General features: G+C 33.8%; 1 protein-coding gene and 1 non-coding gene across 2 annotated transcripts in view; both read left to right on the plus strand.

Annotated features, from left to right (window-relative positions):
* EPHA6 (EPH receptor A6) overlaps positions 1-24,124 on the plus strand; it is an 867,771-nt gene that overhangs the window by 128,849 nt on the left and 714,798 nt on the right. The gene's annotated exons all lie outside the window — the stretch shown is intronic.
* LOC125922268 (U2 spliceosomal RNA) lies at positions 4,467-4,657 on the plus strand. The gene has a single exon (XR_007457686.1). It is a non-coding gene; the product is annotated as a U2 spliceosomal RNA (small nuclear RNA).

The following is a 24,124-nucleotide window of genomic DNA, read 5'->3' on the forward strand; positions in this document are numbered from 1 at the left end:
TTTCACTTTCTTTCCTTTAAACTGAAGTACATACTCAATCTTTTATAAGACATTGCCTTAAATTGCCTAAAACAATTTGATATTTAAAATTTTGCTAATATCAACTAGTACATATGTGTGGCATGTCTATTTAATTATGTGGTGTAATAATCTTCCAGGAAGAAAAAAGAATTTGCCATTTATGAACCCTGTATTTCATTACGAAATCATGGAAAATGAAGTTTTTACTAGTTTCACCTCTATAATATGCCTGGTTTATCTGTCATAACTTTGAACATGTTTCTCTTAGACTGTGCTTTTGTTCAGACCAAACTTTTCCCTGGTTCAGTTTTTTTTTTTTCTTTTTCTTTCATAGTTCGCTCTTTTCAGTTTTGAATTCTTCTTGCTTATGCAAAGTGCCAACCTATTAGCCAGGAATTTGTGAAAATCAAACTAATTTTATTATTGTTGTATGTTTTAACTTTGGCACCTTCAAATTTAAAAGACATATTTATTTATTTTTTTTTTTAATTTTTTTTTTCAACGTTTTTTATTTATTTTTGGGACAGAGAGAGACAGAGCATGAACGGGGGAGGGGCAGAGAGAGAGGGAGACACAGAATCGGAAACAGGCTCCAGGCTCCGAGCCATCAGTCCAGAGCCTGACGCGGGGCTCGAACTCACGGACCGCGAGATCGTGACCTGGCTGAAGTCGGACGCTTAACCGACTGCGCCACCCAGGCGCCCCTAAAAGACATATTTAAATTGAATACTTAATGAACACTTGGGAACTCTGCGAACTCTTATTTTTGTAGATATCTTGGAAAGATTTTATTTGCTTATGTTATAGCTGATCTTAAAGACAACACAGCTTCTATTTTGTAGGTTTTTGTCACAGCAAGTTGCCTCTGAACATACCTTCAATTCTGCAGGTTTTCTTATTGTTCATAATCAGGTGTTCTGATTACAGATGATTTTCCTTAAGTCTTTGCAATATTGTATTGGTGAACACCTTCACCTTAGAAGTTTCTGTTGTTAAATCATCGGTTCCCCATCCGGTATTTTCTGTTCATTCTGAGTAAGTTAAATAGAGCTTCTCTATCAAAATGTGAAATATATTTCCCTGTTTTAATGAGTTCTTTTCCCACAGGGAGAAATAAATTTGCAAACATTTAAGCCACAAAGACGGATGTTTATAAATCGACTCTTGTGATTTTTAACTTAAATTTAAGTCACAGGACAGTATTAATTTCTCCCAGATTTTCCTTCCTTGAATCAAGCTTTGGTCTTCATTTTTGTTTTTAGAGTTTATTCTTAAAGGTTAATTCTAATTTTATTCTGTCATTATTATTAAAGAAATTATATTAACACATTTGAGTTTTATTATCTTAATTGTAAATTATCATTTGTTTTTTAGAGTCAATTTTTTCAGCATACCTTATTATTTTTGAAATGTGTTTCGAAATAACCAAATACAGAATCCTAGAATAATCCAACAAAATATATCAATATCAAGCAGAAATAGACATTTCTACTGATATTGTGTTTCATTAAGCAAACTACATATTGTGTAACTGTAATTTCACTATATGTATAACTATGTCACAGTCATATGGTAAGTGGATATAAGAATATTTGTAGAAATTAATTTATAGTATTCATATTAATTTACATTGTTTTCAAGTATTAGTGAATTTTAGATAAAGTTATAAATTTAGAGTACACAAGTGGGAAGGCAAATGACATTGAAATAAGTATTAACAAATTTAAGTACCATAAAACAATTAAATAATTCAAATGTCTTTTTCCTAAAGGACCATCAATCCTAAATATGAAAACATCAGCTAGAAAATGTTTGTTTTGAGAGAGAGACAGAGAGAGAGAGAGAGGGAGAGAGAAAATCCCAAGCAGGCTCTGCACTGTCAGCACAGAGTCTGACATAGGGCTCAGTCTCATAAACCATGAGATCGTGCTCTGAGCCAAAATCAAGAGTCAGATGTGTAACTGACTATGCCACCCAGGTGCTCCCCACAAAAATCCTTTATTTTTATTTATTCATTATTATAAAGTTTATTTATATATTTTGAGAAAGAGAGTGAGAGAAAGGGAGAGAGAGAGAGAGAGAGAGAGAGAGACTGTGTACAAGTGGGGGAGGGGAAGAGAGAGAGAGAATCCTAAGCAGGCTCTGTACTGTCAGTACTGAGCCCAGTGTGGGGCTCAAACCCATGAACCTCGAGATCATGACCTGAGCCAAAGTCGGAGGCTTAACCGACTAAGCCACCCAGGTGCCTCCCAAAAAATCCTTTAAATATGATCATTTTAGATATTGTATTGGTTTCTAGCATTACAAAAGTATTCTCCATTACTTCTTTTTTCCGTATACTAGCACTATAAAAAATGGTGATACTGTTTACAATTTATATCCACTTTCAATTATACTACAGAAATTCAAATTTATTGGCTCTCTAGTGTCCATCCAAGCCTTGTAAAGTTTAATCCAGTAACATTGAGTATTTAGATTAATAGTTACTGTTTTAGCAACCTCTCTTTTTTAAAAATTTATTACTATGTTCGTTTTCACTAAACCAGAAGATAATACCCACATTACCAACGTTTTTATGGATTTTAGAAAACAACTATAACTTAATCATCCAATAGTTTTACTACATGCCAGGTAGTTAATACTGGGGAAGAATCAAATCAAAATATATTTTTCATGTTGTAACTAATTATGCTGATCATTTCAACAAACTAAAGATGATATATATATTTGCCAACATATAATCTTATCTTTTTCATTCAATTCATTAGAAATGTAATTAGTGATACTTTCATTTTCGGTAAACACAAATATATAACTATTTCATATATATGTGACATATGTATGTAAAATTATTATTACACATGGAAATAATTCTTATTTATCATCATTAAACAATGCATTTCATTTTTTCTGGACTGTATAGGGCCATATACTATTTAAATATTTTTGAAAATGTAGCTTATAAAGATAACATATCAAAAGTTTTATATTGTCCTAAAGCATCATATTTCATTTTTTATAAAGGATACCACCCTAAATACTTCAGTTTTTCTTAGAAATCATTTTTATGTGTGTGTAGTTCTAAGGATGTTTCTGATCTGACTCACACAAGCATAATTTCAAATATAGCCTGATTTGAATTAATGCAATGTAATTATATTTTTCTTGAGGATATTGTTAATTTTACATGAGAGGACTCATTAGTGAAAATGAATACGTGTGTCATACCATATAACACCTTCACCATGCAAAGTTGCTAAAACAGTATGGAAAAAACCTCATAAGGAAAATTTGATATAGCTTTCCTATGCTTTTCCAGACCTATTTCCAACACTGCTAAAAGGGGGGAAAATTCGAGAAGGCACTGAAGAGACCACCTCACCAGACCCTGATGTTACTTCTCCTCTGGATGTACATGCTGCAGCTCCATAGGAGCCAGGTTGGAAAAGTTTCTAGGAAAACAACATATTCCTTAATAACATATATTTTTAAGTAGAAAGATTTTTTTTTTTTCCTATTTGGCAGTTTGTCTTTTTAGGCCCCAGAGTTGAGTACATGAAAAAGTCTATACTTTTAGTTTGAACTTAACATTTGTTTCTTCATTTTTTAAAAATGAAGTGGAAAACATCTGGCTTCTCAAAAATATTTTTGAAATGTAATGGTTTTAAAGTAATCAAAATTAGCTAATTAAAAAAATCATGGTTCTGTTTTATACATAGTATAAAAATATAAAGCTGTTTCTAATCCATTATACTAGAGTTTAATGTTAAATTATTATAAAAATGATATCAACTTTTTCAAGCACTTCTGTATATACTACATAAATGGCAGTAGATAATTTCTATAATGCTCTTTTTTCTAATACCTCGAGCTCAGTATATATTATCGCTCTTAATTCTAAGTGAAACTTTAAACGTAACTAAATATTCATATAATGTTGTTAATTCTCTATATCTGGGTGGACTCTGGAGATACAGGTCAGTGAGTTAGCAAAATGAACATAAAAGGGCATTTTTTTATAAGACTAATCTCAGAACCTAAATTTCAGATTTTGTATATTTTGAAATATAATGAATCTCTACTCAGGTTATTGAAATGCAATTGCAATAAAGAGAAATGATACATTTCACACCTGCAAAGATAATTCCTACTTTTGTGCACTTATTTCAGAATTAAACTGTCAGTGGTATAACCTATAGCTTTTCTTAGATCTTGTATTAAAAAATTAACCTCATTTATTATGTTCCCATAGTTAAATTATGTTTTTCATTCTTTATTAATATATTTTTTGATTATTGCTAGGTGATTATATCTTTAAAAAGGCTTGAATGTGGGGTGTGTGTGTGTGTGTGTGTGTGTGTGTGTGTATGTATGTGTGATAGTAATTCCATGAATAGAAGTTGCATATTGTAATTGTAACTGACGTATTTTTTTAAAAACAGTCAATTGCTTCTTGGCCTTTTGGCTAAATCATGTGTAGTATTTGTTCTTATTAGCTTAGTATCTGATATGTCCTCTATTTAAAGATAATATATTAAATAGATTTTTGGAGGTGGGAGGAGGCATAGTAGCTTGCTCCATCCATTCCTGTGCGTTGATCTGTTATTGCAGTACTTCCAAGAATGGTGCACCTCTACACACACACACACACACACACACACACACCACATTCAAGCCTTTTTAAAGATATAATCACCTAGCAATAATCAAAAAATATATTAATAAAGAATAAAAAACATAATTTAACTATGGGAACATAATAAATGAGGTTAATTTTTAAATAAAAGATCTACGAAAAGCAATAGGTTATACCACTGGCAGTTTAATTCTGAAATAAGTGCACAAAAGTAGGAATTATCTTTGCATATGTGTAAGGTAATATTACAGTGGTATATGCCTACATGTCAACTAAATCCCAGCGTGTTACTTCTAAAGTTTGAGATATCTTTCTAATTGTTTATAATTGTCTTGCCAACTTCTTCACAGAAAAATATACAGTAACCTATACTTGGTTTAAAGCCTTCCTCTCATTTGCCTTGTATTACAATTATTATTTCAGGGGATTTTGTTTTGTTACTCTTGTTCTTCTTTCCCTAGTATTCAGTTATAAACTCCTTGATAGAAGTGATCATATGTCAATGTATCATTATGTTTCTGTCCCCTATGAAGTGAGATAAATTGATTATAAAATATTAATTACATAGCAAGTTTGTTGATAGAACTAAATGTACAAATTCAAACGTTAAAAAAAATACTTGGCCTAAAAACATGCTTTATATATAAAATAGGCTATTGATTCCTAATATGTTGTGTTTATTAATTTCAGAATCATTTATGGGTTCACCTGCCTGGAAACTGTAAAGCAACTTTGGCATATGTGGCTACTGTCTTTTCTTAATGGTCTAACAGACTGCTATTTTGGACAGACTAGAATGGTGGTCCAAATCATATTTTTAAAAATTCTAACTTTTTCATGTTGCATTGAATAAACATTCAGTGAAAGTGAACTGTTTAGTATCAGCCTACATAAAATAAGTAATAATAAAAATAACCCTAAAGGAAGGAAAAACATAAACCCTAAAGTAAGGAATAACGTAGGGTTATTTTATTTTATTTATTTTATTTTATTTAAATATTTTTATTTAGTTTTGAGAGAGAAAGAGAAACAGAGCACTAGTGAGGGAGGGGCAGAGAGGGAGAGGAAGACAGAATCTGTAGGAGGCTCCAGGCTCTGAGCTGTCAGCACAGAGCTGGATGCGGGGCTCAAACCCACAAACCATGAGATCATGACCTGAGCCAAAGCCGGATGCTTAACCGACTGAGCCTCTCAGGCACCCTGGGTTATTTTTTATAATGAGAGCATCATTGACAAATTTAGCTGCTCTAACTTCTTTATAGTATGGATTAGCAAAACTGAAAAGAGGCAGCAATTGTTAAGAGAAAAATGGACCAAGGAACAAAATTTTCTAACAGGTTGAGATAGAGAAAAAAATAACTTAACTAATCTTATTAATCAATAAATAATTTTAATTGAAGTGCCAAACATATTTTTTCCAGTCAAGAAGAAAGGGTCATAAGTAGATCATATTTAGGAGTTTATAGTGACAGGTGAAGTTTAGCAATAGCTCTCTGCATAACTGCTCTCAATGAATGAAGCAAGTCTCTGGAGAGGCTGTAAGAAAGGATTATAGTCCTTTAGAAATAGTCTGGGGACTAAGAGATAATTTAGTTTAAACCTGTCATTTTGTCTCACAGTACAGACCATATTTATATCTGTATGTGAGTATACATACAGGTGTGTGTATATATTTATATATGTACACATACATATATATGTATGCACATAATCATATTAAAAATTGTAGATGAAAGGTGAGCTAGAAATCTTTATTTTCCTGGGGAATAAACTATAAAAATTAACTATTAACATAAAGGAGATAACAAAGAAAGTGAATTTAAGATTTGGGAAATTATCATTGAAATATAAGCAAGGTGAATTATGCAATTCATGATATGTATTCTTTAATATTAGTAGTATTAATCTAATGCATCATCAATTGTAATTGTATTATATATGTGTCCATATAAATATACTGCCATATGTTCATCCCCTTCAGCTACTATACACTTCTCTAAAAAATCCTTGAACAATTATCTATATATTATCTCATTACTTCTCCATGAAAGAGCTATCTGTATTCCCCATCTTTTCTCACAAAACCATTCCAGTCTGATTTTTGTCCAACTGTTCTGCCAAAAAAACTCATCTTAAGATCACCTATAATGCTCACATTGTCAAATTTGGCAGCCTTTGTCTTACATGAGCTATCAACAGCATTAATCATATATAATAGTTACCTCTTTTTTGAAACAATTGTATCAGTTGGTTTTCATAACATCACTCTATTTTGTTTCTTTTCTTATGTTTTCTATTTCCTTGGTTGATTTCTCCTCCAAGGATCAGTAACTTGACTCTTATATTGCCATTTAGTCTTCATGTGGTTTTATTGAGCCTTAGATTTTATATTAACTAAATCCTGAATTTATATTCCAGCCTAGATTTCTCCTCTGAACTCAGACTTGTGCATCCAGAATTGTACCTGCTCAGCTTGGATGTGTGTCAGGCATCTTATATAACTTATGCAAATCTGAACTCCTTATTATCACCTCTTCCTGTTCCTTCCACAGTAATCGCTGTTTCATAAAAGGGAGATCCAGCATTCGAGTAACTCTAAACAAAAACTTGGAGTTACATTTGACTTAACATTTACCTCAAACTTTACAATGGGTTCAACGGCAAATTTCTGTGGCTTTCCTTATAAATATGTACAGAAGTTTTTCTTTTAAAATAAAATTTTAATTTTATTTATTTATTTTTAAGTTTTATTTAAATTCCAGTTAGTTAACATACAATGTAATATTATTTTCATGTGTACAATATAGTGATTCAAAGCTTCCATACAATACCTAGTGCTCATCACAACAAGTACACTCCTTAATCCCCATCACCTATTTAACCCATCCTCCCACCTCACCTCCCCTCTGGTAATGATCAATTTGTTTTCCATAGTTAAGAGTCTGTTTCTTGGTTGCCTTTTAAAACCATTATTGTAACCACTCTGGTTCATGATAGCATCACCTTTCCCTTGGATTAGTAGAAATAGCAAGCACTAAGTAGATTTTGTGATTCCTTATTTACCATCCCCCCTAAGAGTCTATTCTACTTATAGACCTGTGTTGTCCAGTATGGAGCCCCAGAGCTGATGGGTTCCCTGAAATGAAATAATTTTCACTTGCCCTATGTTGTCTGAATTATACATGTGGACAAATTGAATGAGCAGCTAACTTGTATATGACCAAGGCTAATGAAGGTTGTGTAAGCCAGATATTGGAATTAGGATGGGTTCTCAACTTATTCTAGTAAGTAGCATATACTCCCAGACTGAAAAAATTAGAATATAGATCTGTATGACTATCAGAGCACTTAACAATTCCATATTTAGTTTTCTTATCTAAAATAACAAAAATAATGTTACCTAAACTTTGTAGATTTTTTGAGGGTTAAGTAAAAAAAAAAAAAATGTAAAAATCAGTGCAGCACAAAGCTGTACTTACAGATTTATATCTATAAATGATGAAAAATATATGAATCTATAATTACTAATAAAATCAATAGATTTAAATTGAGAACTTTAAGCATATCTTAAAGGCTGCAGAAAAGTGAAGGAGAGCAAATTTGCAATTATTAAAACCATTATGATTCTGATGCCCAGGAAATAATATCAGCCTCCAAAATGTACGTGGAGAAAAGAAAATATAGAGCAAAACTGTAATAAGTCAACATTTTCTCAATAAAATTCATGTGATTTAAAAAAAAAATGAAAATCTGTACATGTTTTAGATAATTTTTCCCAACCATTTTAAAATAAGTATGAGGGCAAAAATTGGGATTTTCATTTGTACTTTGGTAAAATATAACTTGTATGTTTCTTAAAATAGACATACTCATTTAAAAATTAGGTTGTTTAAAGATCAATTGCTTTCATATGTACTTTATATGCTTGGTATGTCCTATAAGACATCAAGGACATTTTCTGTTATTGCTTGTCAACTACCACACAAAAAAAACTGAAGACATTTTTTAAATGTTTATTTATTTATTTTGAGAGAGAGAGAGAGAGAAGGCAGGGGAGGGGCAGAGAGAACCCCGGGGAGGGGCAGAGAGAACCCCAAGCAGGCTTCAGGCTGTCTGTCAGTGCAGAGCCCGACACAGGGCTTAATCCACAAATTAGTCAGACTCTTAACTGACTGAGCTACCCAGGCACCATGAAACTAAAATTTTTTGTGACTACTCAGTCTGTATTCTGTTATAGTTCATGTTTGACTTTGGTATAAGTTTAGGTATTTTGGATATTTTAAAATATATTTCAAATATTAGAGATCAGTACACTCTTTAACCTATAGGAAAATGTAGCAAATCAGTAAGATTTTACTTTGATGTTATTTTGCTTCCCTGAAAGTTAGAAGAGGTTAAATATCTTAAAAATCAATTAAATTTTAAGAAAAAGTCAATAAGCATTTAACATGTAATTACATTTTAATACATATTAATTACATGAAATAATTTCATATTACAAATTATAACATGGAAGAAAGTATGAATACGTGGTTAGTCATCTTTTCTCTATCTCCGGAAAGCCCCCTTATACCACAAATTCAAGGAATTTGTAGTATATACCAGATCCAAGATAAATGAGAACCTTGCCAAGTTACTTTTTAAACCAAATGCCTGTACCGATTGTTGAGATGGCTTACTGGGTAATAATTACCAATATTGATACTCAGAGGATTAGAGCAAGGTGTAAAAGCTTCAGGGGCCCCAGCGCTGATTGGTTTTCTGAAATGAGGTTGTCTTCACACACCCTGCATTGCCTCTTTTGACTGTGTGTGCTGAATTATGAGTGAGTGGGACATTTGGAGGCCATGCTGTGCTCTTGCCTCTTGCTATGTATGGAATTTTGTTGTGTGCCCTACATACTGTCATAACACCAAACAAAGATGGTGTTACATGAAACTTTGGTGTCGGATTATTATGCCTGTTGCACTTGATTATTAATTCAAAACCAAGAACACTGCTGTTTATTCATAGGTATACACCAGGTCCAATATAAATGAGAATCTGGCAAAGTTACAGATTAACAGAGAGGAGTTGTAGGTGGTTTTTCACTTCTTTTAAATATAATTATAGAATTTAACTAAAGTGATTAAAGAGAAAATGATAACATGAAACAAAAGTAACTACTTGTAATAAATGATATAAAATATATAGAAGTAATGTAGTTAATGAGAAGGTGGGCTATCGATTGAAAACTCTGCTCCATTATTTATTGTGTCACTTTGGGGATATTACCTAACCACTCTATGCCTCAGTTTCTATATAGTAAGGTTTGGTTCATAATAATTAATGACTTCATGGGATTATTTTTGAGAATTAAATTATTAAATTAAACTAAATGCTAAATAGTACTATCTATTAGTATAGCACATGACATTAAACCTCTATAATTATTGGGATTATAAGAGAATGATATAGGATTAAAATAGGTAACAATTTTAATGACTAAAAAACATTAAAAAGGAAAGAAGGAAAGAGGCATGAGGAGAATTAACTGAAATGTTTGACTCTATGCACATACAATTTTAAATTGTATTTTTTTCTTTTCTGTCCCTACTATTTAAATATCAGTGTGTTTAGTGCTTTCTCCTCCATTTTTCCTCTACTGCTTAAACTTACTCCCTCTAGAACGTCTTGTCTGTGGCTGCCATAATCATAGAAGGCTAGATATTAATCAAAATATTTTCTGTTGCCCTGAAATTTTATCTGAGCCTCACCCATGATCCACATTGACTACTGGAAATTCAGTCTTAACATTAGATGCTTTATATTCACAAATTTAATGGTCTTAACGTTAAAATATTTGTGTCCTTCACTTCCTAAAATAATGTCCTTTTCATTCAGTGTCTTTTAACTAATGAAGTTCTATCTAGGCTGACCTCAGTTTTATTTTATTTATTTATTATTTATTTTTGAAAGTGACAGAGACAGAGCCTTAGCCCTGAGCCAGGGAGGGGCAGACAGAGAGGGAGACACAGAATCCAAAGCAGGCTCCAAGCTCAGCACTGTCAGCATAGAACCTGACGCAGGGTTTGAACTCAGCAACCACAAGATCATGACCTAAGCCAAAACTCGTTCCTTTATTTACAAAGACAGAAAAACTGTGCACTGAGTACATTATAAATGCAAACTTGGTATCATAGTCCATACATTTATAGCATTTTAGAAAAAAGAGATCTCTGTGACCTGAGGTAGTCATGAAACAGCATGGTCTCTGGTGAAGATAGGAATTAAAGAGTAGAGTTCACTTACTATTTCTTAGCAACCTAGGAAACTGATTCACATGGTTTGAGCTAAAGGCAGAAAAGGGAGTAGCCCTAATCCTAGAAGCCAAGATTCTCGGAACACTTAATCCTTTTTTTATTACCCAAGCTGAGTACTTGTCCCCATTCTTCCATACTATACCAGGCATAGACTGTCATCATTTAGCATCCTCTCCTACCCCCCTCCAGACAAGAAGGTGAGCTAGTTATTGTTGGAGCCTTAGTTCGATTGCCTGGTAATCACCACTGAGCACAGTGACTAGTACATAATAGATATGTTTTCTAAACTTACTTTCTATTTTGTATCAGGGTCAGTATTTGAATTCAGGATTTTCTGGATTTTCCATAGCCTATGTTTTCCACCATACCATGTAACTTAGGTTTGCCATGCTTTGTTGTATGCCAATCAAATATTTAATTTTTTAACAAGAAATTGCATTTGGAAATTCATTTATATCTTTGAAAAATAAAGTATAGGATTTACATTTCAAATTATTAAATCACTATTGAGAAGTTGTATTTGTAAATGTAGTATTTACATTATTGAAAATTATAAATGAATTAACAGAACTATAGTCACTTCTAATTTTAAGGCTCATTTTATCATCTCTCCTTTCACTACAGAAACAATTTTAAAATTGCTTTAAATATTATACAAATTATATGTTAATAATAAAATACTCAAATGATATCAAAGTCCATGAAGTAAAAAAATGTGAAGTTTTTAGCTCCCACTTCCTCTATTAGAGTTAACTACTATTAAAACTTAGTATTGTTGATGCAAAATAAACAAACATTTTAAAATTTCTATGGGGTGCCTGGGTTGCTCAGTCGGTTAAGTGTCCAACTTTGGCTCTGGTCATGATCTCACGGTTCATGGGTTTGAGCCCCACCTCGGGCTCTGTGCTAACAGCTCAGAGCCTGGAGCCTGCTTGGGATTCTGTGTCTCCCTCTCTCTCTGCCCCTACCCACCCCTCTCTCAAAAATAAATAAAACATTTAAAAAAAAAAAGAATTTCTAAAAAAAAAAAAAATGGAAGAAAGTTTTGTTTGAGCCCAAGTGACTGCTCTGGGAAGGGAACGTTTGGTGTAGGGCCATATACGTTTTTTTAAATTAAAATTTACAAATTATTACATAAAGATCTTTTTCAGAAATTTGCAGACCTTAAGTTTCTACTGTGTTCAGGGATGTATGACTCTAATCTTATGGGAACCAGGGAAGTCTCTTACTTTTTATCTTTTGTATTTAGAATGCTCCTTTTGGTTATTTTCTTTAAGCACTTGTACAGTTAGTGCCTGGGGCAGAAATAGAGCCCATGCTTTGAGGTTTCATGGAGTCATTTTGGCTTTGCTAAATGTTAAAGTATAGCTTCCCAGGGAGCCCAGGAACAGGGCCCACAAACAGTAAAAGTTGAAAATTCCCTTTATATGTATCTATCTTTCCAGGCCCCGTCCCTTTTTTTTAATGGTCCGGTTCTGCACAGTTTTAGGCAGATTTCTTCACTCTCCCTTGATAACATCATGGGCAACCTTCTGTATCAGCATGTGCTGATACATCTCATACTTGTCATTCCTGCTCTCTTATACCTCCCTCCATATCCAAATGATTAGCAAGTCCTATCAGGTCAGCCTTAAAAAGATATCTAGTATCCATTTACTGCTGCTATTTTAATCTAGATGCTATTTTAATCTCCTCTCACTTGAACTATTTCAATAGCATATTCACTGATACCCTCCTTCACTTGCCTTCTGCAGCCTATTATCCATATAACCAGAATAACCCACTTAAAAGGTAAGCCAGATCTCATCATTGCTCATGACAAAACCTTCCAGTCATTTGAAATCTTATTAAGAGGGAAAGTCAAAATCCTCTAATGCCTGCTTGAGTCTTAGTGGTCTTTCTTCTCAGCTTTCTCTTTGAATTCATTTCTTTACCACTCCCTGCCTTGCACACTGAACTCCAGTCACACTGGCCCCTTGCTGTTTCTCAAGTAAGTTGTGCTTCCTCCCAACTCATGCAATTTGATCTATTTCCTACTCCTTTCATGCTCTTCCCCCATATTTCTTCTTGTCTTGCCCCCTCAGTTAAGTTTCAGATATCACTTGGTTATCTTCTATAAAAGAAAACCTTTCTCTTTCACTCACTGCCCCCTTACCTTACTTCACTTTATTTTTCTCTATAGCAGTTTTCACCAGTGATATTTCATAATGTTTCTTCTTAATTTCCTTCAAAATAAGTTATCACCTAATAAACATTCTGTGAAAGCAGAGAGTTTATCTTATATTTTCACTGTTGTGTGCCCTAAATAGAACACTATCTGACACATAACAGGTTCTTAAAAAATATTTATTGAATGAATTATTGAATTATATGAATGATTAATGAGCTATATTAACATTTCTATGTATTCTAAAGTATAAATCAACCATAATTTATCCATTGACCTATTATAGATCTTTCATTTGTTTCTAATTTTTCCCTAATAGAAGTACTTCCCAGTGAACATTCTTATGATGTATTTCTATAGCATATTTCTAAAAGTAGACATACTATATCAAAGGGTATAAAAATTTAAATTTGATATATGCTGACAAGGTATCTTTCAAAGATGGATTATATGTATCTTTATAATAATGAGTGTTTTTATCCATGGACATGTTATATCTGTTACATATATTCAGGCTCCTTGTATTTTAATGAGTTTTATTCATACATGTGAATAGACTTGATATTCATACTGTTTATGGTTTTTCAATGTCTATGCAAAAAATATTTATTTAGTACTGTATGTTTTCCATGGAGGCAGAAGGGAAGCAGTTTTGGTATGTGAAGAATTTCCACTTAACTTGTGGAAGTTAGGATTAGTTCAATTTTATTTTTTTTTAAGTTTATTTATTTATTTTGAGAGAGAACAGGGGACCACACATGCAAGCGGGGGAAGGGCAAAGAGAGAGGGAGAGGAGATTCTCAAGCAGACTCCATGATGTCAGTGTGGAGCCTGACCTGGGGCTCGATCTCACAAACCGTGAGATCGTGACATGAGCTAAAATCAAGAGTCAGATGTTTAATCTGACTGAGCCACCCAGGTGCCCTGGATTGTTTTTTTTTAATACTTGTATCAGTATTCCCAGTCCCTTAACTCCTTTTTGGTAAATTTCAAGATTAATGGCAAAAGGAATACATGACCTAAGAAAAAGATACTATGGTGTGAATTTATAGAAGCAGTCAGAAATTTTAAGAAATAAGGGTTGAGTGGTACTTTTTATTGAATAATCTTTATTTTAACCATCACAGACAGAGTTCAATGATTTAAAAAGGTATATAATGAACAACACTCATTTTATTATCCATGTTAGTAAATCTCGTATTTCCCACCTTCTTACACATTATGCTAATGACTTTTTCAGATGAGTGCACTTTAATTAAAATATAGGAGTCACTTGAAAAGTGTTATAAGTAAGAGCAAATACAGACTGTGTTTGTGTGATATGAAAAATGTTTTGAAGAAATCAGCTGAAGAATCATTTGCTGGTAGCACTAAGGGATAAAAATGTTTAAAACACATGCTTTTTTCATAGTTATATGAATTAGTATTCAGTAGGAAATGGGGTAAACATGCCCTCTACATTTCTGAGCAAATGTTTCAGCAGGTTAGTGTCAAAGGTTGCTAAATGGAAAAATGTTCCATGCTGTAAAAAGAACATGAAAATAAATTTTAGAACATTACTCAATACATATGCACTTCTTTACAAGTGCCTTCCTAAACCTTCTGAAGAAATAACAATTTATATACAGAGAAATGGCTTAGAGATTGGTAATTAGAAGCAAAATTTCTTTCCTTGAAGGTTATTGAGAAACTGCTAATAAGAGGTTACATAGGTGATAGTAAGTAATCCTGATGAGTGAATCACAAAGTTTAAGCATATTCTGATAGCTATAACCCATTGAACTGACTAGACTGCTTCTAACCCAACATAATTCAAATGAATACAAATAATGCACTTAACCCAAAGCTGGGAAACAGCTCTCAGGTTTTTGAGATTCTGGGAGGAAATCTGATGGACTCTGTTAGCTTTTTTTTTAATTCCTTCTAGTTGAATGTTATGACTTTGGAATGAAAAGAAGATATGTTAAGTAAACAGCAGGTGACAGAACTTAGAATTCCATACAGAAGCGTTCCTGGAAAGCTAGAAGACACGTTTTGCAAAGACCTGAATGAATTAATTTGGCAGGAGAATTGTCCTTGTGATCAGGAGGGCATGAAAGTAAAATTTTATAAAAAAGAAGAGAAAATTGTTCAGGTAATTCCACAAACCCAGTTCAAGAGAGGAAATACGAGTGTAGAACATTTGAATCAGTGATGAGAAAAATAGAAATTGAATGAAATAAAATACTTCTGGACCTAACTGTAAGTGTATTGAACAGAGGAGGAATAATGTGCAGAGTGATTTGGAAAATAACAAAGAGTCATTAAAAGGAATTTGGATAACAGCAATGCAATGTTTTTGGTGGATCAAAACATAAGACCCAAAGGGAGAGAGTCTATGAAGCTGAAGAGTATTTGGAGACATTAAGAGAAGAAAAAGTAAGTGTTGGCAGTGTTGGATGGCTAAGGACATTGCCATGTTACACACAGAGGTTCTCAATTTAATTTTGAAAATTTGAACCAAATGAACATACAAAATGGGACCTCTAGTTTCTGGATCTTTTCATATATACAGAAGCGTGCTTTACTTAATTTTAATGAAATTCTCCTATTTCTCAATGTAAAGAATCTGTAATGGGGAATGCATTATTGCCTTGAGTACCTTGTAACTACAAAGAATAATAGAAGTTATTAAATTTTAATCACTTGTTAAGTTCCTGTCAACATAGCACTAAATGGCATTGTGAAAATATGGAATCCTTGGCCTGAATATTATGTTTTTTGAGTTTTGTTTTTTCCAGGAATGATTACATTGCTCATGAAACCAGGAGCAAAACTCTACTTGGGGTGATTAAAGAAGCTTTAATATGTAGCCTTTGTAAGTTTCTTGAAGTATGAGTAGAATTTGGATGGATAGAGATATAGTATGGAAGAAGATGATAAGCAAGGTGGAAAAGACAAAGGAGCAAAAAAGTTAAAATAATGATTTCATTTTGGCAAGGTTTGCAGAGATCTTAAAACCCAAACATAAACAGACTCTGAGAAAATGGTTCAAGTACACGAAATGTCTTTGGGAGTTACCTTGGGGTTATCTGCCACCGGACACAAGTGACCTGCCATATTTGTAAACTAATTTTCTAGAATCCTTTGGTTGAGGACTTCTTGAAGTATGTGTTGATTCCCTAGAACCTGTGATATCCTCTCTGGTGTTATAGATATTTTTCTCAAAGGGACTTGGCCTGCTATTTAGTTGATAGGCTTGGGGTATGAGAAATACTGTAGTGCAGAATGTGGGTCTGGTATAATAACTTCACTGTCAGCACTGATATTAGCTTTGATGTGTTCTGGTCTTGAAATTCCTTGGTTTTGATATCGAACAATGCTGGCATGGTGTCTCAGCTATCTCATTTCTTAGAACATCATGATCTTTTAGCCAATGCCACAGATCCCTGCATGTGCATTTCCTCTGATTGCCATTCAAGCTTGGCTGCCCATTTTGGCACTTAGAACAATTACATCCACCTTTCATCTTACATTTAAGTGTTACCATCTGGCTGCTGCTATTCCAAACTCCCATCATTACTATTCTAGCTAGGGAACCAGTTTCATAAGCAGACCTCCAACTCTACTTTCAGATCTGGTCTATAAATCCCAACTGAGTTTCTCAAGATGAGGCTATTCTCATTAGCACATTCCTTTTGGCTATAGGGAAATGTGCCTTTAGGGCTGTCCCAGGAATATAGTCAACTGGTGGATTCTTTACTGTTATTTAATGCAGCTAGTGTTGTATGTTTATCTCTCTGAAGTTTTGATCCCTTCATCAAAACTTGTCATAGGTAGTTTTACCTTTTTTACCCTAGATTATTATCACCCTCTCCCCTAATCCCTGCTTCGAATAAGTATCCTAAACATCCTAACAGCATGTAATGACCACTCTAGGTGTCATTAAATTCCGGGTTACAGATGAAGGGTCCCATATTAAACAACTCTCTTTTATCTGGCCTTATATTATGCCCTTCCTTGTCTAATTGTCTTAAGATCTATTCCCAGGCATCATTTCACAATTCCGCCTATACATATTAGCCAGGGCTTATAGTTCTTTTGATCAATAATCCCTTCCCTCCCAGTGAAGGGGGAGTACTTTTATAGTTGGGTTACACTGAGAATTGACTGTACTTGTTGGCCTAGAAGCCTTGAAGAAGGTGGAAAAAGAGATCTTGAAGAAGGCTGGCCTCATCTTACCAGATATCTACCTGAGAAAAAGCCACGGAATAGTCCCCAGGCAAAAGGAGGCTGTTCTCCTTTAGCAAAGGTGAATGAGCTATTTCTGCAGGCCCACCCATTTTAGGAAAATCTGGGGATTCAGGTTCTCAAAGATTTCCATTCATCTCCTTCTCTGAGTCTTAGATCCTTCCATATATATGCCTGACTTTATTTAAGAGACACAACTAGGCTGTGAAATCATTCTTCTCTGCAGTTTTGTTTCTTGCACAACCAGGTCCTAAGCTTGCTTTGCATTACTGACTGCCTTTACACTACAGTTTAGTATCTTTATAAATACCATTTTTTTAAAAAAAAAACCTTTATTTCACTCTATTCTCCTGAGTTGGATGCTACTGAGTTGAGTATATCCTTTTTTTTTTTTCTTTCAGTGCATTGATAGCATTTAACAGTAACCATTCTTCTTATAATTACCTTTGCTACTGCAGTGTCATTCAAATCCTGGAGTTACTACATAAACTAACGTAATAGCTCCACCTTATGACATCTTAGTTTACCATAGGTAAGGATGTTAGTAATTTAGATACTCTAGAATCCAGGGGTTGTCATTACCCCAATCATTGCCAGTAGTAGAATCCTTGCAACCATTTGGCCAGTGAGTAATCCATTTACCGAATCATTTTTTGTACAAACTAACTTAGTTGCAGTTCCCCTGTAAGGTAATGGTGAGAGGATAATTCAGGTAGTTTATTTGGGAGCAGGGTTGGGAAGGAAAAGTGATGCAGAAAAAGGATGACAGCAATAAAAGATATTTTATTAAGCTAGTGAATACCATGGATAACTGGAGCTTAATACCACCAGGACATTCAGGGAAACAGTATAAAACACATGTCTCAAACCCTAAATTTGATGAGTTATTTGCTGAGGGCTTTTCCCATAGGGATGTTAATTTGTCAGCACTTCTGATGTGGTGTGTACATAGAGCTTCTGTAGTTTGAGGGGGTAAAAAAAAAAAACAACTGTCATGCACAGAATGGATGTTAGAACATCCCAAAAGGTCAGAGGAAATGGGCAGAGCATTTTACAGAGGAAATAGGAGGAGCATTTACTTCCTCCTACAGACACAACAAATATATAGCTACATATGGACTAATTCCCTCTGTAAAGAACCTGAGAACTAGCTTAACACCTCCATAACAAAAGATAAAAGGGACCACCATACCAAGATGAATAGGAGAGTCAGAAACATACTCTCAGCAGAAACCCCATACCTGCCCACAATGAGGAGGGATCTCAAAAAACAAAAACAAACAGATATAAATGGAGTTTCTCCCTAAGGAGAAAAAAGGTTTATGCCCCATACCAGGGACCCTAGCTTTTGAGTCCTGGACCAGAGAGATGAGCCCCTGAAATGTCTCATTTTGAAAACCAGTGAGGATTATGTTCAAGGGAAACACAGGGCTGTAGGGGAAAAGATTTTGCTTTCAAAGTGCCCACATGCAAACCTATTCACCCTGGTACACAGTGCAAAAAAACCAGCAGTTTGGAAAAAGCCTAGGCCATAGGTGAGGAGATTTACTTGCTAAACTTAAAGCACCTGCCAGATGGGCCAAAGTCTGCTGGAAGTCTCTGAGTATTCAACACTGGTAGATGCTATCTTTATAGCCTCCCTCTACCTTGCTGGCACCAGTACTGGCATGCATCATTTTTTTACCCTCCTAACTGCCTAACAGCACTTGGTGAACAGCCCCACCCCTATCACACCTCACTTGTCCTGCTCCAACTGACACACAAACCCCTCTATACCACTTGCACATGCCTGTCAGATACAGCAGGTGAGCCATCCTGTCTCCCCTGCCCCCATCACTCTTGTAACCCTGCTAGAGCCAGTGGCCATGTTCAGACACAGAGAATGCCCCTTGAGCACCAGGCTCGGGTTGTCAGGAAGGATTGTGATTTTGGACTCCATAGGTCTGAAATAATTGGGGAGACAGCTCAGTAGACAATCAAGAACTAAAGCAAGGTTAAATAACATTTATGTCTTACATAGAACCACTCCTTAAAGACAGGGAGAGAGATCACTATTTCACATAATACACAGAAACAGAGAAAATCAAGCAAAATGAGGAAATAAAGGAACATGTTCCATATGAAGGAACAAGATAAAACTACACACACACAACCTTAATTAAGCAGAGCTAAGTAATTTATCTGATAAATCTGATAAATCATCAAAGTAATAGTCATAAAGATGCTCACTGAAGTTGGGAGAAGAATGGATGAACACACTGAACACTTCAACAGAGAGATATAAAATAAGAAGAAAGTACCAAGTAACTCATACAGTTAAAAAATGTAATAACTGAACTGAAAAATGCACTAAAGAATTTCAGCAGGAGACTAGATGATACAGACAGCAGACCCGTGACTTGGAAACAGGATAGTGAAAATCACTCAAATAGGAAAGAAAAAAAAATGAGGATAGCTCAGGGATCAGTGAAGCTACAAGTATACTAACATTTGCATATAGGAGTCCCCGAAGAAGAGAGAGATAAAGGGGCAGAAAACTTGCTAGAAGAACTAATGGCTGGAAACTTCCCTAACCTAGGAAAGGAAACAGACATCTAGGTCCAGGAACCAAAGAGAGTCCCAAACAAGATGAACCTAAAGTGAGCCCTAAACAAGATGAATCCAAAGAGATCCAACCAAGTCACATTATAATTAAAATGTCAAAAGTTATAGAGAGGATCCTGAAAGCAACAAAGGAAAACAACTGATTATATACAAGGAAAACCCCAGAAGGTTATCACCTTAGTTTTCAGCAGAAACTTTGAAGGCCAGAAGAAAGTGGTATGGTATACTGAAAGTGCTGAAAGAAAAAATAATCCAACCAGAGTACTCTACCTGGCAAGATTATCATTCAGAAATGAAGGAAGGATAAAGAGTTTCTTAGACAAGTAAAAACTAAGGGAGTTTATCACCACTGAACTGACCTTACAAGAATTATTAAAGGGACTTCTTTAAGCTAAAAATAAAAGGCCCTAAATAGAAATAAAAAATTTATGAGAGGAAAAAAATCTGACTGGAAAAGGTAAATATACAGTAAAGATAGTGGACTAACCACTTATAAACCTAGTATGAATGTTAAAAGACAAAACTAGTAAAATCAACTATAACTACAATAATATGGTAAGGGATACACAAAATAAAAAGAGATAAAATATGACGTAAAAACATAAAATATGGAATGGGATGGAATAAAAATTTAGTGCTTTCAAAATGTGGTTAAACTTTAATGACTATTAAAATAGACTGCTATATATAGGTTATTATATAGGAATCTCATGGTAACCACAAACCAAACTCTAATTGATACACACAAAAAATGAGAAAGGAATCTAAGCTTAATACTAAAGAAAGTCATTAAACTACAAAGGAAGAGACAGAAGAAAGGAGCAGAGAAAAACTATAAATATAGCCAGAAAAAAATTAACAAAAAGGCAGTAAGTACATGCCTATTAATAATAATGTTAAATATAAATGGGGTAAATGCTCTAATCAAAAGACATAGTATGGCCGAATGGATGAGACAACAAGACCAATCCATATGCTGCCTAGAGGAGACTTACTTTAGATCTTAAAGACATACACATACTGAAAGTGGAGGCGTGGAAAATGATATTCTACGCAAATGGAGCAAAAAGAATGGGGTAGCAATAATTATATCGGACAAAATAGATTTTAGAACAAAGACTATAACAAAAGACAAAAAAGAACAATACATAATGATAAAGGCACCAATTCAACAAGAGAATATAACATTTGTAAATATTTGTGCACTCAACATAGAAGCACCTAAATATAAAAAAGATATTAACAGACCTTGAGGGAGAAATTGACAGCAATACAATAGAATTAGGTGGCTTTAATACCCTCACTGACATCAATGGGTGAATCATCTAGAAAGAAAATCACTAAGGAAACATGAGCCTTAAACAACACATTAGACCAGATGGACTTAAGAGATGTATACAGAACATTCTGTCCAAAAGCAGCAGATTCCTTTCAAATGCACAAAGAACATTTTCTAGGATAGATCACATGTTAGGCCACAAAATAAGTCTCAATAAATTTAAGATTGAAATTAAGCATGTTTTCTGACACAGTGTTATGAAACTAGAAATCAATTACAAAGAAAAAAATTGGAAAAAAAAACCCACAAACATTTGGAAACTAAACAGTATGCTGCTAAATGACCAGTGGGCCAATGAAAATACCAAAAGGAAATCAACAAATACCTTGGAAATGTAAATGGAAATACAACATTCCAAATTCTATGGGATGCAGCAAAGGCAGTTCTAAGAGGAACATTCTTAGCAATACAGGACTACTTTAAGAAATAAGAAAAATCTCAAATTTACAATCTAGCTTTATAATTAAAGGAACTAGAAAAGGAAATGAAGCCCAAAGTTATTAGAAGGAAGGACATAATAAATATCAGAATGGAAATAAATGTAATACAGGCTTAAAAAACAATGGACAATATCAATGAAACTAAAAGCTGATTCTTTGAAAAGATAAACAAAATTGACAAAACTTTAGCCAGACTCATCAAGAAAAAGAAAAAGAAAGGGCCCAAATAAATAAGATCAGAGATGAATAAGAACTTAAAACTAATACTAAAGAAATACAAAGGGTCATAAGAGCCTACTATAAACAGTTATATGCCAACAAATTAGAAAACCTAAAAAAAAATGGATAAATATCCTAGAAACACACAATCTTCTAAAACTGAATCATAAACAAATAGAAAATCTTAATAGACCAAATACTAGTAATGTGATTTAATCAGTAATAAAAAATCTTCCAACAAATGAAAGTCCAGGACCAGATGTCTTCACAGATGAATTCTACCAAAACTTCAGAGATCTAATACTTATCCTTCTTAAACTAGTCCAAAAGAATTAAAAATGAGGGAATATTTCCAAGCTCATTTTCAATGCTAGCATTATGCTGATAACAAAACCGAAGATACCACAAAAAAATTACAGCTAATATCTCAAATCAACATAAATGCAGAAATCCCCAATATATTTGCAAACCAAGTTCAACACTACATTAAAAGGATCATACACCATGATCAAGTGATATTTATTCCAGGGATGTAAGAATGGTTCAACATCTGCAGATCAATCAACGTGATACACCACATGAACAAATGAAGGGTAAATTATCTAAATAGATGCAGAGAAACCACTTGACAAAATTCAAAAGCCATTTATGATAAAAACTCAACAAAGTGGTTATGGACAGAATGTACCACAACATAATAAAGGCTGTAATATGAAAAACCCAGAGCTAATAATGTCAAGCTCAAAGATAAAAAGCTGAAAGTTTTTCTCTAAGATCAGGAACCAGAGAAAGATGCCCACTCTTACCACTTTTATTCAGCATGTTGGAAAGTCCAGCCACAACAATTAAGAAAGAGAAAGAAATAAAAGCCCCAAATTAGGAAGGAAGAAATAAAACTCACTATTTGCAGGTGATTTGATAGTATATATAGAAAACCCTGAAGACTTCCAAAATACTTAGAACTAATAAATGAATTCAGTAAAGTTGCAGGATACACAATTAATATGCACAAATCTATCATGTTTCTGTAAACTAGTAATAACTATTGGGAAGGAAATTAAGAAAACAATCCTATTTACAATAACAAAAAATACCTTGGAATAAATTTAATGAAAGAGGTGAATGTGTGTGTGTGTGTGTGTGTGTGTGTGTGTGTGTGTGTGTGTGTGTGTATGAGAGAATATATAAGAAAAGACCATCTCTTCAATAAAGGGCATGGGTAAGTGGGACAGCTTCATGAAAATGACACTAAGCTACTAGGTTATACCATATACATAAATTCCCTCAAAACAGATTAAAGATTTGAAAGTAGGACCTGTAAATTTATAAAATTTATAAAAGAAAACAAAGGCAGTAAGCTCCTTGACATTAGTCTTAGTATATTTTCTGGACCAGACTTTACAGAAAAGTGCATGAAAAGCAAAGTAAACAACTGGGACTACATTATATTGAACAATCTTTGCACAGTGAAGGGAACTATCAACAAAACTGAAAGGTAGCCAACTGAATGGGAGAAAATATTTTCAAATCATATACCTGATACGAGGCTAATATACAAAATATATAAAGAACTCATATGACTCAATAACAAAAAAAAAATCTGATTTTAAAAATGGGCACAATATTAAATAGACATTTTTCAAGAGAAGACAGATGAGCAACCGGCACATCAGAAGATGCTCAACATCACTAATAAGGAAATGCAAATCAAAACCATGGTGAGATATCCCTCCACACCTGTCAGAATGGCTAGTATTAAAAAAAAGAAGAAGAAGAAACAAGAAATCTGAAGCTGGTAAACATGTGGGACCCCTCATGCATTGCTGGTGGGAATGTAAATTGATGTAGCCACTATGGAAAACAGTATGGAAGTTGCTCAAAAAGTTAAAAATAAAGCTACCATATAATCCAGCAGTTTTACTTCCAAGTATTCATTTGAAGAAAATGAAAACACAAATGTGCAAAGATATATGCACTCCTATGTTTATTGTAGCATTATTTACAATAGCTAAGGTATGGAGGCAACCTAGGTGCTATATAGATGAATAAAGATGAGCAGACATGCACATGCTGTCTCTCTTTGTTTATGATGGAATATTAGTCATAAAAAAGAACAAAACATTGCCCTTTGCAGCAATATGGCTGGACCTTGAAGCCATTCTATTA

The sequence above is a fragment of the Panthera uncia genome, chromosome C2, assembly GCF_023721935.1.
Source record: "Panthera uncia isolate 11264 chromosome C2, Puncia_PCG_1.0, whole genome shotgun sequence".
In the NCBI taxonomy this organism is placed as follows: domain Eukaryota; kingdom Metazoa; phylum Chordata; class Mammalia; order Carnivora; family Felidae; genus Panthera; species Panthera uncia.